Genomic DNA, 13,911 nt, shown 5'->3' with positions numbered 1-13,911 from the left:
CGTAAAATCTGAGAACAAATGTTTCCACATTGGGACTCGACCCTACAACTATGTATTACTGGTCTGAAGTCTTTCTGCCGCTCCATGCGCTATCTGGAAACTACCTCCACGAAAAAGGGGCATGCCTCGCCCGACCCGCGCGAAAAATGCTGTTTCTCAATAGGTAAAAACGGAACCTTTACAGGATCACCTCGTTCTCTCTCTCTCACTCTCTCTCTCTCTTTCTCTCTGCCTGTCTGTCCGACTGTTAGAAACCCCGTTTTCTCGGGAACGGATAGCGGTATGAAGTTGAAATTTATGCTACATACTATGGTGTACGATCCCTTGGCGGTGCAACAGATTCAACCTTCTAAGTCGATACAATCAGAATATACGGCCATTTATGTTATATATTTTGACACTAGCAAATTCACTCATCAGAACCTACAAACATTAAATTTGGCAATAAGCGAGGCTTCACGGTACAACTAAAGGGAAGAAAAAATCCGAAAACTGTTAATTTGTAATTATATCACACGAAAAGAATGTTTTTGTCGTTTTGGCGTTTGTTATCCGAGTGTCTCTCAGTGCATCTGTGAAGACCGTTTTTTCTTAGGAAGCGATAGACGCATCAAGTTGCAGTTTGTCACATACTGAGGTGTGTGGTTCAAAAAAATGTTCAAATGTGTTTGAAATCTTATGGGACTTAACTGCTAAGGTCATCAGTCCCTAAGCTTACACACTACTTAACCTAAATTATCCTAAGGACAAACACACATACCCATGCCCGAGGGAGGACTCGAACCTCCGCCGGGACCAGCCGCACAGTCCATGACTGCAGCGCCCTAGACCGCTCGGCTAATCCCGCGCGGCTGTGTGGTTCCTTGGCGGTGTTAAAATCTCAAGCTTATAAGTAAATGCATTCAGAATATATATGTCCATTTATGTCACATATCTTCACGCTCACAAACTTTATCATCAAAAATTATAGGGTACTTGCAGTTGACCTAGAATCATGAAATTTGACAAGAATTGAGGTTTAAAGTACAAGTAAACGAAAAAATCCTAGATTGTTGGTTTGTAATTACATCACACGAAGAATTTTTTTGTCCTTTGTTATTCGACTGTCTCTGTGAATGCCCATCTGTTAAGACCATTTTCTCAGGAACAGATGGATGTATCAAGTTGAAGTTAAAGATACTGCCATTTATGACACAAATTTTTATACTCGCAAATTCGCTCAGTAAAACCTATCGGGTACTTCCACTTGACGTAGGATTATGAAATTTGGAAGAATCTAGGCTTCAAAGTGCAAGTAAAGGAAAAGATCGTAAAATTGTTAATGTATAATTCTATCACATGTAAAAAATATTTCTTTCGTGAATTGTTAGCTGACTTGAAACTTAAAATTAAGACGTTCTCTGAAGTCTTGGAATTCCCAGGACCGACATCTTGCCAATATTAATTCGCTAACAGGCAAAAATCGTCGAGATTTTCGAATCCCAGAATGTATATATTTTCTATACACATCTTCAAGTTGGTACAGAATCCTGACAGCACAAGGCTCGCTCGCCCCTGGCCAGTATTTTGCTGAATGTCTGGAACTACCACTTTTTCCAATTGCACTTCGGCTCAAGCCGAGCATTCGCTATAAATTTGTATGAAATCAGTAAAGTTGAGTAGGTGTCGAAACATGAAACATGGCACTGCATGCCGTTTTGTTCCATGACACCCAAGGTGGATGACCGGGGTCAACTGAGGTCAGTATGGCGGCGCCACTGTCCCGCTGAGATAATAGTCCGGTTAGGACACCATATGGGCAAGCACCCACGCCAGCAAAAGGTTGGCACGTGTAGAAATTTTAAAATTAGAGTACTATGCGGTGACAGATTTTTATCCTTATATTTATATAAACGGAGATACTAGTAAATCTTTTTTAGTCAGTTAAATGAGTATTTAAGCACAGGACAACATAGTTCAATACAGTACGACGGAGGAACTTTGTATCCAGGACCGGTGGACGATATTGAAATGGCGGAAAGGGGGAACAATTTTAATGCTAATAGAAGCAACAGTATGAGGACAATTGGTAGGCAAGATGCTGTAAATGAAATTAGATTTGGTCAAAAACCAGCGTATGATGATTTAGACGAAGAAGTTGTTGAATTTGAATTGGAGCCCCCAGATAATGTCCTAACCGGACTATTACCTCAGCGGGACAGTGACGCTGCCATGCTGACCTCAGTTGACCCCGGTCAACGACCTTGAGTGTCGAAACATGAAACATGGCACTGCGTGCCGTTTTGTTCCATGCGCCACACTTGCCTTCATGCATAACGTCTTCCCTGACGGCGATAGCTCTTCCAGCAGGATAAACTATTTGCACTGCAGTGTTTCGAGAATGGTGATAATGAACTCACGTTGATGTCTTGGTCATCAAATTCACCCGATCTGAACCCAGTGAAAGACATCTGGGACGCTACCTACAAGTTCATAAATCAGCAGTGCGCAGTTTACGGGAATTTCGTGACTCGTCCGTATCGTCCGTAGATATCTGGTGCTACGTGCTTCCGGAAACCCGCCAAGAACTTTTCGAATCAATGTCATGAAGAATCACTGCTGTATTGCACTCCAAAAGTTGACCATCTCACTATTAAGCGTGCGGTCGGTATGTTTTGGCTCCCCTGTGCAGTTTAAAGCCAAACACACAAAGTGATGCTTTCATGCACAAGTCTGAGTATGTCTGAAGGCATCCGAATCAACGCCAAAGAGGCAATTCATGAACAAATGTATGTCTATTTCAGCGAATGTCTCTGTGCAGAGCATGTCACAGCCCCAGATCAGGATTCTCCTTCACACCATCTACCATGGGCGATCAATATTACAGTCCTCCAGCAGGTAACAAGGAAATTCTAGCAACGATACAGCTGTCGTCACCTTAGCTGCGGCCGGGTCCAGACAGGAGCATCTCACGCTACTTTGAACTGATGTTCATTTCTACAGGCAGCCCTTCTGTTAAGTGCGCAGCAGATTTGAGTATTAAGAATTTGGACAAAATACACTACTGGCCATTAGAATTGCTACACCAAGAAGAAATGCATATGATAAACGTATATTCGTTAGACAAATATATTATACTAGAACTGACATGTGATTACATTTTCACGCAAATTGGGCTGCTTAAATCCTGAGAAATCAGTACCCAGAACAACCACCTCTAACCGTAATAACGGCCTTGTTAAACCTGGACATTAGGTCAAACAGAGCTTCGATGGCGTGTACAGTTACAGCTGCCCATGCAGCTTCAACACGATACCACAGTTCATCAAGAGAAGTGACTGGCGTATTGTGACGAGCCAGTTGCTCGGCCACCATTGACCAGACGTTTTGAATTGGTGAGAGATCTGGAGAATGTTCTGGCCAGGTCAGCAGTCCAACATTTTCTGTATCCAGAAAGGCCCGTACAGAACATGTAACATGCGGTCGTGCATTACCCTCCTGAAATATAGGGTTACACAGGGGTCGAATGAAGGGTACAGCCACGGGTCGTAACACATCTGAAATGTAACGTCCACTGTTCAAAGTGCTGTCAATGCGAACAAGAGGTGACCGAGACGTGTAAGCAATGGCACCCCATACCATCACGCCGGGTGATACGCCAGTATGGCGATGACGAATACACGCTTCCAATGTGCGTTCACCACGATGTCGCCAAACACGGATGTGACCATCATGATGCAATAAACAGAACCTGGATTCGTCCGGAAAAACGACTTTTTGCCATTCGTGCACCCAGTTTCGTCGTCGAGTACACCATCGCAGGCGCTACCGTCTGTGATGAAGCGTCAAGGGTAACCGCAGCTACGGTCTCCGAGCTGATAGTCCACGCTGCTGCAAACGTCGTCGAACTGTTCGTGCAGATGGTTGTTGTCTTGCAAACGTCCCCATCTGTTGACTCAGGGATCGAGACGTGACTGCACGATCCGTTACAGTCATGCGGATAAGATGCCTGTCATCTCGACTGCTAGCGATACGAGGCCGTTGGGATCCAGCACGGCGTTCCGTATTACCCTCCTGAACCCACCGATTCCATATTCTGCTAACAGTCATTGGATCTCGACCAACGCGAGCAGCAATGTCGCGATACGATAAACCGCAATCGCGATAGGCTACAATCCGACCTTTATCAAAGTCGGAAACGTGATGGTACGCATTCCTCCTCCTTACACGAGGCATCACGACAACGATTCACGAGGCATCGCCGGTCAACTGCTGTTTGTGTATGAGAAATCGGTTGGTAACTTTCCTCATGTCAGCACGTTGTAGGTGTCGCCACCGGCGCCAACGTTGTGTGAATGCTCTGAAAAGCTAATCATTTGCACATCACAGCATCTTCTTCCTGTCGGTTAAATTTCGCGTCTGTAGCACGTCATCTTCGTGGTGTAGCAATTTTAGTGGCCAGTAGTGTACTTTTATGTGGTAATTTCACGTACTGACATGTTCCATGACCCTGGTGAATTGCTCCTCAATTTGGTCCTACGGAACTTGACGTGTAAATAAAATAAAATACTCAGTGGACGTCGAGCAGCGGTAATGGCGTGCAAATTCCAGCCTTCCTCTCCGATGAATAGCTGTCAGCACAGGTGAATGAGCCAGGCGCCTGCCGTGGAGGCCCATACGCAGCAATGTCCGCTGAGCGGTTGTTGAGGAGACATTGCTGATAGTCCCTTGGTTCACCTGGGCGGGCAGTTGCTCAACAGTTGTACGTCTGTTCACCCGTACACACCACGGCAGCCGTCGTTCACCCCTGTCATGTATGGCCCGTGGTGCACCAAAACTGCCTCGTCGCTGGTTTTGGATATCGCTATTTTATCACGCACGGTATAGCCGCAGCGGCACACGAATAGTTTACACATTGTGCCGTTTCGGAAATGCAATCACATTTGGGCTTAAAGCCAATGATCATGTCCTTTTGGACATCAGATAAATCGCTCCATTTCCTCATCACAACAACACCACTATTTGTCGCGTCCCCCCGACACGAATTATGTACCCTCCACTGATAATGCTGCCAATTGCCGTCTGAGAATGGTTATTGCACGTTCTCGTCGAACATAGGCGGTGGTCATATTAATGAAATTGGACCGTACATAATGTTGGTTTGGCTCTGAGCACTATGCTACTTAATTACTGAGGTCATCAGTCGCCTAGAACTTAGAACTACTTAAACCTAACTAACCTAAGGACATCACACACATCCATACCCGAGGCAGGATTCGAACCTGCGACCGTAGCAGTCGCTCGGCTCCAGACTGTAGCGCCCAGAACCGCACGGCCACTCCGGACGGCGTACATAATGTACTTCATTCCTTAAAACTAGGTATTTACATGCAAATAAATGTTATGTTTCTTTTTTCACGGTAAATGATAACAGTCAAACAGTTGCAGAATAAAGATTTATTAAAATCTTTGACCACGATTTCGTTACATCCAACTATACCTTCATCAGAAGCAAAAATACACTAAATCACATTCTGCAGTGGAGATGCATAAAACAATCGTGCCAAAGGCGTCGTCAGTAGTTAAAATTAAAATATCACCTCCATCTGTACAGCATAATTATAAAGAGGAGCCGGCCTCGGTGTCCGAGCGGTTCTAGGCGCTTCAGTCCTGAACCGCCCGACTGCTACGGTCGCAGGTTCGAATCCTGCCTCGGGCATGGATGTGTGTGATGTCCTTAGGCTAGTTAGGTTTAAGTAGTTCTAAGTTCTAGTGGACTGATGACCTCAGATGTTAAGTCCCATAGTGCTCAGAGCCATTTGGACCTTTTTTATAAGGAGGTGATGTTTTAATTTTAACTACTGACGTCTTTGGCACGATTGTTTTATGCATCTCCACTGTAGGATGTAATTTTAGAGTATTTTAGCTTCTGGTGAGGGTATATTTAGATGTGTCGAAACCGTGGTCAAGGATTTCAAAAAATCTTTATTCTGCAAGTGTTTGGCTGTTATCATTTACCGTGAATATTTTCAGCAGTTGCTGCTTCAGCCATGTTTAAAATTTTGTTATCAGTTTTTGCATAAAGAAGTGTTACTTGAAGGACGCCCAGTCTGGGCTCTGTCGCCTGTCGTTCACGTTGAAGTGCTTCTTTACTAGTACAGTTCGTTTCTTAAGCATTTTAAACTCAATGGCCCATCTTTCACAGATATTGAAAGTTTCGACTTTTGTCTAATTAACCTTTGATGCCAGGTGTTTCTGAGAGCAGTTGTTGTTGTTGTGGTCTTCAGTCCTGAGACTGGTTTGATGCAGCTTTCCATGCTACTCTATCCTGTGCAAGCTTCTTCATCTCCCAGTAACTACTGCAACCTACATCCTTCTGAATCTGCTTAGTGTATTCATCTCTTGGTCTCCCTCTACGATTTTTACCCTCCACGCTGCCCTCCAATACTAAATTGGTGATCCCTTGATGCCTCAAAACATGTCCTACCAACCGATCCCTTCTTCTGGTCAAGTTGTGCCACAAACTTCTCTTCTCCCCAATCCTATTCAGTACTTCCTCATTAGTTATGTGATCTACCCATCTAATCTTTAGCATTCTTCTGTAGCACCACATTTCGAAAGCTTCTATTCTATTCTTGTCCAAACTATTTATCGTCCATGTTTCACTTCCATACATGGCTACACTCCACACAAATACTTTCAGAAATGACTTCCTGACACTTAAATCTATACTCGATGTTAGCAAATTTCTCTTCTTCAGAAACGCTTTCCTTGCCATTGCCAGTCTACATTTTATATCCTCTCTACTTCGACCATCATCAGTTATTTTGCTACCCAAATAGCAAAACTCCTTTATTACTTTAAGTGTCTCATTTCCTAATCTAATTCCCTCAGCATCACCCGACTTAATTCGACTACATTCATTATCCTCGTTTTGCTTTTGCTGATGTTCATCTTATATCCTCCTTTCAAGACACTGTCCTTTCCATTCAATTGCTCTTCCAAGTCCTTTGCTGTCTCTGACACAATTACAATGTCATCGGCGAACCTCAAAGTTTTTATTTCTTCTCCATGGATTTTAATACCTACTCCGAATTTTTCTTTTGTTTCCTTTACTGCTTGTTCAATATACAGATTGAACAACATCGGGGAGAGGCTGCAACCCTGTCTTACTCCCTTCCCAACCACTGCTTCCCTTTCATGTCCCTCGACTCTTATAACTGTCATCTGGTTTCTGTACAAATTGTAAATAGCCTTTCGCTCCCTGTATTTTACCCCTGCCACCTTTAGAATTTGAAAGAGAGTATTCCAGTCGACATTGTCAAAAGCTTTCTCAAAGTCTACAAATGCTAGAAACGTAGGTTAGCCTTTCCTTAATCTTTCTTCTAAGTATGAAACGTCCCCATTGAACAATTTATATAGGACTGTGCTTAACCTGACACACAATACTTTGTTAGCGCAACGCAATCTGACTTTCAAAATTCCCTACAAAAGAATGGCCCTGACTAACATTAAACTATACCTTTCACAAATCACTTACCTCACAAAAATCTTCGCTGGTCAAGCTACTGCAATACAGCAAGCGCCACTACTGCCAGCTAAATAAAAGATTCAAACTACTAAAGGCACTAACTACTGATAGGGATAGTTAGCAAATGAAAGATATTAATAGAGAACAAACAATGTATTTACCTTAATATCATCATGTATAAATATATATCAGTTCATGACAAATTGCAAACCTCCGCCATCTCTCTCCCAACATCCACCACTGCTGGCGGCTCACCTCCAACTGCGCAACGCTACGCGCTGTTCACAGCCAGCTGCCTAACACTACAATGGCGTACAATGGCGAGTATTACAACAATGCAAAGCAGACACAGACTGCCCACAGCACAGCCAGTGATTGTCATACAGAGGTGGCATTACCAATAAAAAACCTAAACAGCCTACTTACATAGAGAAAACATAAACAGCCTACTTACATAGAGAAAACATAAACAGCCTACTTACATAGCCCCCATGCTCCCCACAAAAATTTTTACAAATGGTGTTGGGCACTGGCCAATACAGATTTGACAAAAATTTTTCACAATTACAGTAACAAAGATATAAAATGCACACACTTATTAATATTATGTTGGTCAAAAGATCAAAATTTCTCACAGTCCATAAAGACAGTCCACATTGTTCATCACAGTAAAAATGCAGAGTTTTTCTCAAAGTCCAAGCAGTAAAAGAAAATGCACATAGAAGTAGTGGATTTCCATGCAGTCTTGAAGAAGTAGTGTTGTCCTTCCAATGGAAAGACAGTGCTGACTCTCGACATGCAGACAGGTAATGGTCCACAACAGAGCAAACCCACAGCAGAGTCATTCGAAGTTCTGACGAATATTGGTAGGTAGGTCATCACAGAGCAGACCCACTGGAGGCCTGGTAGAGATTGTGGTATTGGTGGGCCACCAGAGGTGCAGACCCACTGCAGTCCTTGTAGAAATAATGGCGTTGGTAGGTCATCATAGATGCAGACCCACTGTAGTCCTTGTAGAGATAATGGTATTGGTGGGCCACCAGAGGTGCAGACCCACTGTAGTCCTGGTAGAGACGGCCAGCAGCCATCCGTTGCGACTGTGCAGGTGCACAATCACCATCGAAGATTCTTGCAGAGAATATAGCAAGTCCATAAACCACCACTTGTGCACTCAGAAAGTTTTTCTTTTAATTGTCCTTAGAACCAGCAATGCTGTTATCCAGTCCCTTGCTGAATTACCAACACACGTGCAAACACTATCAGTCCCTACTTCTCACATATTGTCCATATACTATGACCAACAGAAACGTGTGCAGTGAAATGGAACTTACAAGTTAATAATATCATGAACTGGTGACAATTACAATTTTATAACAGAAGAATACAATAACAAAGGTACAAAATACATCATTAAAGAACATAACAATACAGATAACATTTGTAGTAAAACAGGCGTTACAAAAGAATAGAAATAGACATATACGTCAGTGTTACAGGAATTATGACATGAGTACATACATAAAAGATCACAATAACTTTTGAAACATCAACTTCACACATTAGCATTAACACAAAACAGAGTAAATAATGTCTAAACATCTTTACAAAGTAAATAACATATTATTAATGCCAAGTATATTCGAGGATAACAGTATTCCTCATCATAGTGAATGTAGCTTAATATTAAAAGAAGAAAAAATTCTATGAAACTACACAGAGACAGGAAGAAAACAAATACTCAAGGGTACACAAACAAATAGTGGGATAACACAAAAGGAAAGGACAGGGTTCGTTTTCAGTGTAACATTTGGTACTGCAGTCCATCCCAAAACTTCATTCTATAGATCTTTCGTCTTATTTCAACCTTTGCTTCCACCAAAAAAAATCTTATCCAAGCTTGCTTTCTGTATTCTGTTCATATTTCTTTCAAAATAATTATTTCTGATTGTACAATACTCATTTGGGCCCAAATCCTTTTTTATATAACTTCGCAATGCATTCTTTACCTATTCTCCATAGTCAGTTTCTCATATAGTCTACCCCCTCTTAAGCTAACTTAAATCTACTGAGCTGAGATGCTAAACTAAGGGACGAGGCAATGCAGCAGCACAAAACAATTAACACAAACATCAATGACAAAAATACAAATGCCAAAGCAATTGCAATATTACAACTCATATAGGGCACTGTGCAGCAAAAAAAAAATAAATCTGGCTTAGCAGAGTAACACAAATTAAAGTTCAGTAGCACTATGCCTGGCAAACAGCAGCTTATATCGAGACATGACATAGCTCAAGTAGAAAAAATAGTACACTAAAGATAACAATGCAGATAAGGCAAATGTATAATCACATCTTAATGTCTAAGTAATTAAAGTGGTGCACCACAAGAAGTTATTCTACCAAAAAGTTACCAATTACTTGAAAAGAAAATTATGAATGCAGTTACTAGTTCCTTCTTATTGTTCTTTCCTTTCCAAGTGCTCCTTTTTTAAAGAATGTGGATCATAAAATAATTATTTAATAGATCTGTTGACAGAAAGTGTTCACATTAGCAAATGCATTTTATTTTATAAAAGCAATGCTGCAACACAGCTGGAAAACAGATGTCAAATGAAATAAGCAACTATGAAAAGCAAAGCATAAAAATATCATTCAGTAGTCATGTGACATTTCGTAAGTTAGTAGAAATTCTCTCAACTCTCATAGAAAGACGCTTGTCATAATCAGGTGTGCAGATGTAAAAATATTTCTTGTCATTTTATTAGGCATTTCAGGAAATATCGTAAATTAAGAGCTAGTGTAATCATACGTTTTCAAGTTCGACCGTGTCGTTTTTGCGATGCTTTCTCTAAAGGAATGACAATGGCCAGGATAATGGCCTTCCCTTTCTTTTTTTTTTTCTTCCTGTGCTCTGAAAGGCACGCGCTAATGACTTTTTCTCCAGGCGTCTGACACAGCTGGGTGCCCGCGACGCATTACGTGCAGGTGGTCACTTAACTTTCGTACGGAAATATTTACGACAGCAATTTTCGCTAAAGTGACAGTCTCACATAAAAATACTTCACAGGTCAAGAATTAGCGTTGCAAATCTGTAGAAACAAAATCCTATGAATATAACAGTGTCCAAAAAATGTTCAGTGGCATTGTGATACATTCACACATGATTCACACATGTCATAACTCTTAAAGTACGATTCTTGGTTTCCAACATCCTTTTTCACAAGTCAAGAGTCCCTACCCACTATTCATTACTCCTTACCTCATTATACATATACATATTCGTCGACACTTCTTCAATATTTCATCGTGAGAAATACGTAGCATAATAAACATTCCTCAACAACATAATACACATCGTCGTCGTAATAATAACATCATAACACTTCAGTCAAATCTCAAAATCGTCGTAACTTCCTCCAATAATTTCTAAGCCTAAAATAATTCTCTGCTCATGTCAAAAGTGTCAGCTGCCTCAAACGTACTTTAAAAATCATGATCTCATACCAAATACATCATTCAAAGCTCTCATAGTATCACAATGATTCCGAAAAAATATGAACAGTTTACAAAGTACAGACAAAATACAGTTTCATAAGTGTGAAGTTATCCAACGGTGTAATTGCGTAAACATCTGTCACTGATGTAGTAAAAAACATGTTTATCTCTCAGTTAAATGATCAGATAGCTGTGTAATTTGTGTGTTAGAGAAATATGGTACCGATGTGTAAAGTTGTATAAGCAAATACCATATTAGCTAGGGCTCCTTGTGCTTGCCAAACACATGGTACACAAAGTAAGCGTGTACCCCCCTGAGGATTAATGTAATTATACCCTCAGGTGTTACAGATTACAGCAATGAAATGAAATGTATCACCGAAAACTTTCTTTGTAATTCAAAAATCTTTAAAAATAAATGTTTTAAGTACAAAATTAATCACTGAAATGCGTGTCCTGTAGCGCTAAATGTGCATATTGTTGTAAGATAATCTCTGTGAAAGTGTCGTAGTTATTTTCCTCCAAAAGCTAAGTTCTGCAGAAGCCAATGTACTTACCTCATGATAAACAAAAGTGAAATGCTTTGCGTAGAGATATCTTAGTTATTACGCTTATTGTTGTGATGATGAAAGTACTGTGCTGTAACGTATTGTTGTGCTATGGAAAAGGCTGTCTCCTTGTAGCTATACCACAAAAGTTACTAATAAAACATGTTTTGATTTCCAGAAGAATTCAGAAAACTGTGCAGATATAAAACAGATACACCGCAAAAGCAACATTGTAAATTGTCACTCATTAGTAGCGTCGTGATAAAAATCGTGTAGCTGTCACATAAACTAACCTCTGTGTCATCTGGTATCTCTCAGAAAGCACTTTAAATTCAGAATGTATTTTCAAATAAACCAAAATGTTGCATTAAAATCTCATTAGCAGTACTGGTAAATGTTCTAAGTATGTGAGCCTTATAGTCGTTACGTAATCGTGCAACAAACAAGCAAGAATGTACACACACAATAACACTGTGACGTCTGTTTACTATAACAATGCATTCGTCATTTCTGTTTAAATAAGTTCTCTTGGTTCTTGATTGGATATTTAACTTCAAACATTGTTGCATGGTAACAGTTTCTGAAGCATACTAGTAACGTGAAGTGAAACGTTTTATGGCAAAGACAAAGTTAAAAGGCAGATTATCTGTCAATAAATGGTTTTACATGAGAAATGTGGTGTAAACCTTTACTCTTCATAGTACTCAGAGTTTGAACTTGAATGCAATTGTCATGCGGTATACGTCGGCAAAGAATACTGGAATTTTTCTCAAGGTTAGCGTCTATGTTATTTTTCTCTGAGCCAGCCGGCGCACGTGGGTGCCTGCGGCGCGAGTCATTGTCTGTCTCTTTGTTGGCGCGCGTTGTTATTGGGATTAGGAGACCTAACTTCCACAAATTCGCCTTGCCGAGAGGGCCCAGCTCTGTTAGAATCCCGCCAGTTCTGATGAAATTCACGTCTGTCGTTTTGTCGGTAGTTTACATAGTTTCTTGTTTGTCGGTCATGTGGTGGAGAATTTCTCCCTGAATCGTAACTCTGCGCCGAACTGTTGCGTCTGAAGTTATTCTGCCTCCCTTGATAATACCTATTTTGGTTCCCATATTGTCTGTTTCTCTGATTGTCTCTGTGATAGTCATTACTACGGAAATGCGGTCTTTCTCTGTAACTATTATTACTCTGCCAACGGTTGTCGTACGGGTGGTGTCTATTTTGGTCACGATTTGCGTTGTAAGAATAGACCAGTCGTGTCTGGTTATTGTTTCTGTCGTCACGGAATTGTGACGGATGTGACCTGTAGTGATTGTTTTCCTGTTTTCGCATCCCGCGACGGTATGTGTCAATTTCCAGTTCTTGTAACAGTCCCTGAAATGCTTCAATGTCGTCTTTGCAACGTCCTGCTAAAATAATATGTCGTAAATGTTCAGGCAGTTTGATTAAGCAAATGCGGATGAGTTCTGAGGGGCTGTATGGGTTTGAAAGATATTGATTCTTGTGCAACATGTCTTCAAAATATTTCACAAGACTGGAAAATTCAGATTGTTCGAAGTGTTTCATCATTATGATGTTATGTTTTACACGGTCTTGTGTAGCTTGAGACCAATATGCTGAGAGGAAGGCATGGTAAAATTCTCCCTCACTGTGGCAATCGTGAATGACCGATCGCATTCTTACAGCTGGTTCATTCTCTAAGTAGCCACACATAAATTCTAATCTGTGTTCTAACGACCAGTTGGGAGGAAAACAATGAGAAAATTGATGGAGCCATGCTTGTGGATGAATGTCGTTGCCAGAATTCTTAAATGTTTTGAATTTACGTGTAGTAATGAACAGCTTATAGTCAAAATCATCATGTCGGCGAGTCGCATATCGGTCATTGTTAGGTCGTGTCGGCCGTTCCATCTCAAAATTCGGTGCACATTGCCAATTTCTTTCATAACTTCCGAAATGCCCTGTGTTATTATTTTGTGTCTGTTCCGTATTTGTATGTCCCTCTTCCCGTATTGGGGCGCGAGTGTCCTCAGAAATACGTAATTCTTGTACTACTTGTGCCAACTGATCTTGCACTTCTCGGATTTCTCTTTTGTACTGTGTATTGATTTGATTTTGATTTTGTTTGAATTTTCTAATTTGTTCATACTCTTCAGTGTCCATGAAAGCTACAGGTGTTGTGTCATTCAGATCATCATCTACCTTTGTAGATAAGTTAGTGAACTGATCTGAAAGTTCGGCTACTTTATCCGATAGTGAAATCATTTCCTCTCTATGTTTTTCTGAACCAAGTTTCAGAGTGTCCATTTGTGTTGCAATCGTGTCTACTGTGACCTTTAAGTTTTCCTGAGTTTTTGAAAGTTGCAT

The sequence above is a fragment of the Schistocerca piceifrons genome, chromosome 7, assembly GCF_021461385.2.
Source record: "Schistocerca piceifrons isolate TAMUIC-IGC-003096 chromosome 7, iqSchPice1.1, whole genome shotgun sequence".
NCBI classification, from domain to species: Eukaryota; Metazoa; Arthropoda; class Insecta; order Orthoptera; family Acrididae; genus Schistocerca; species Schistocerca piceifrons.
Note: the sequence above shows the minus strand (reverse complement) of the source record.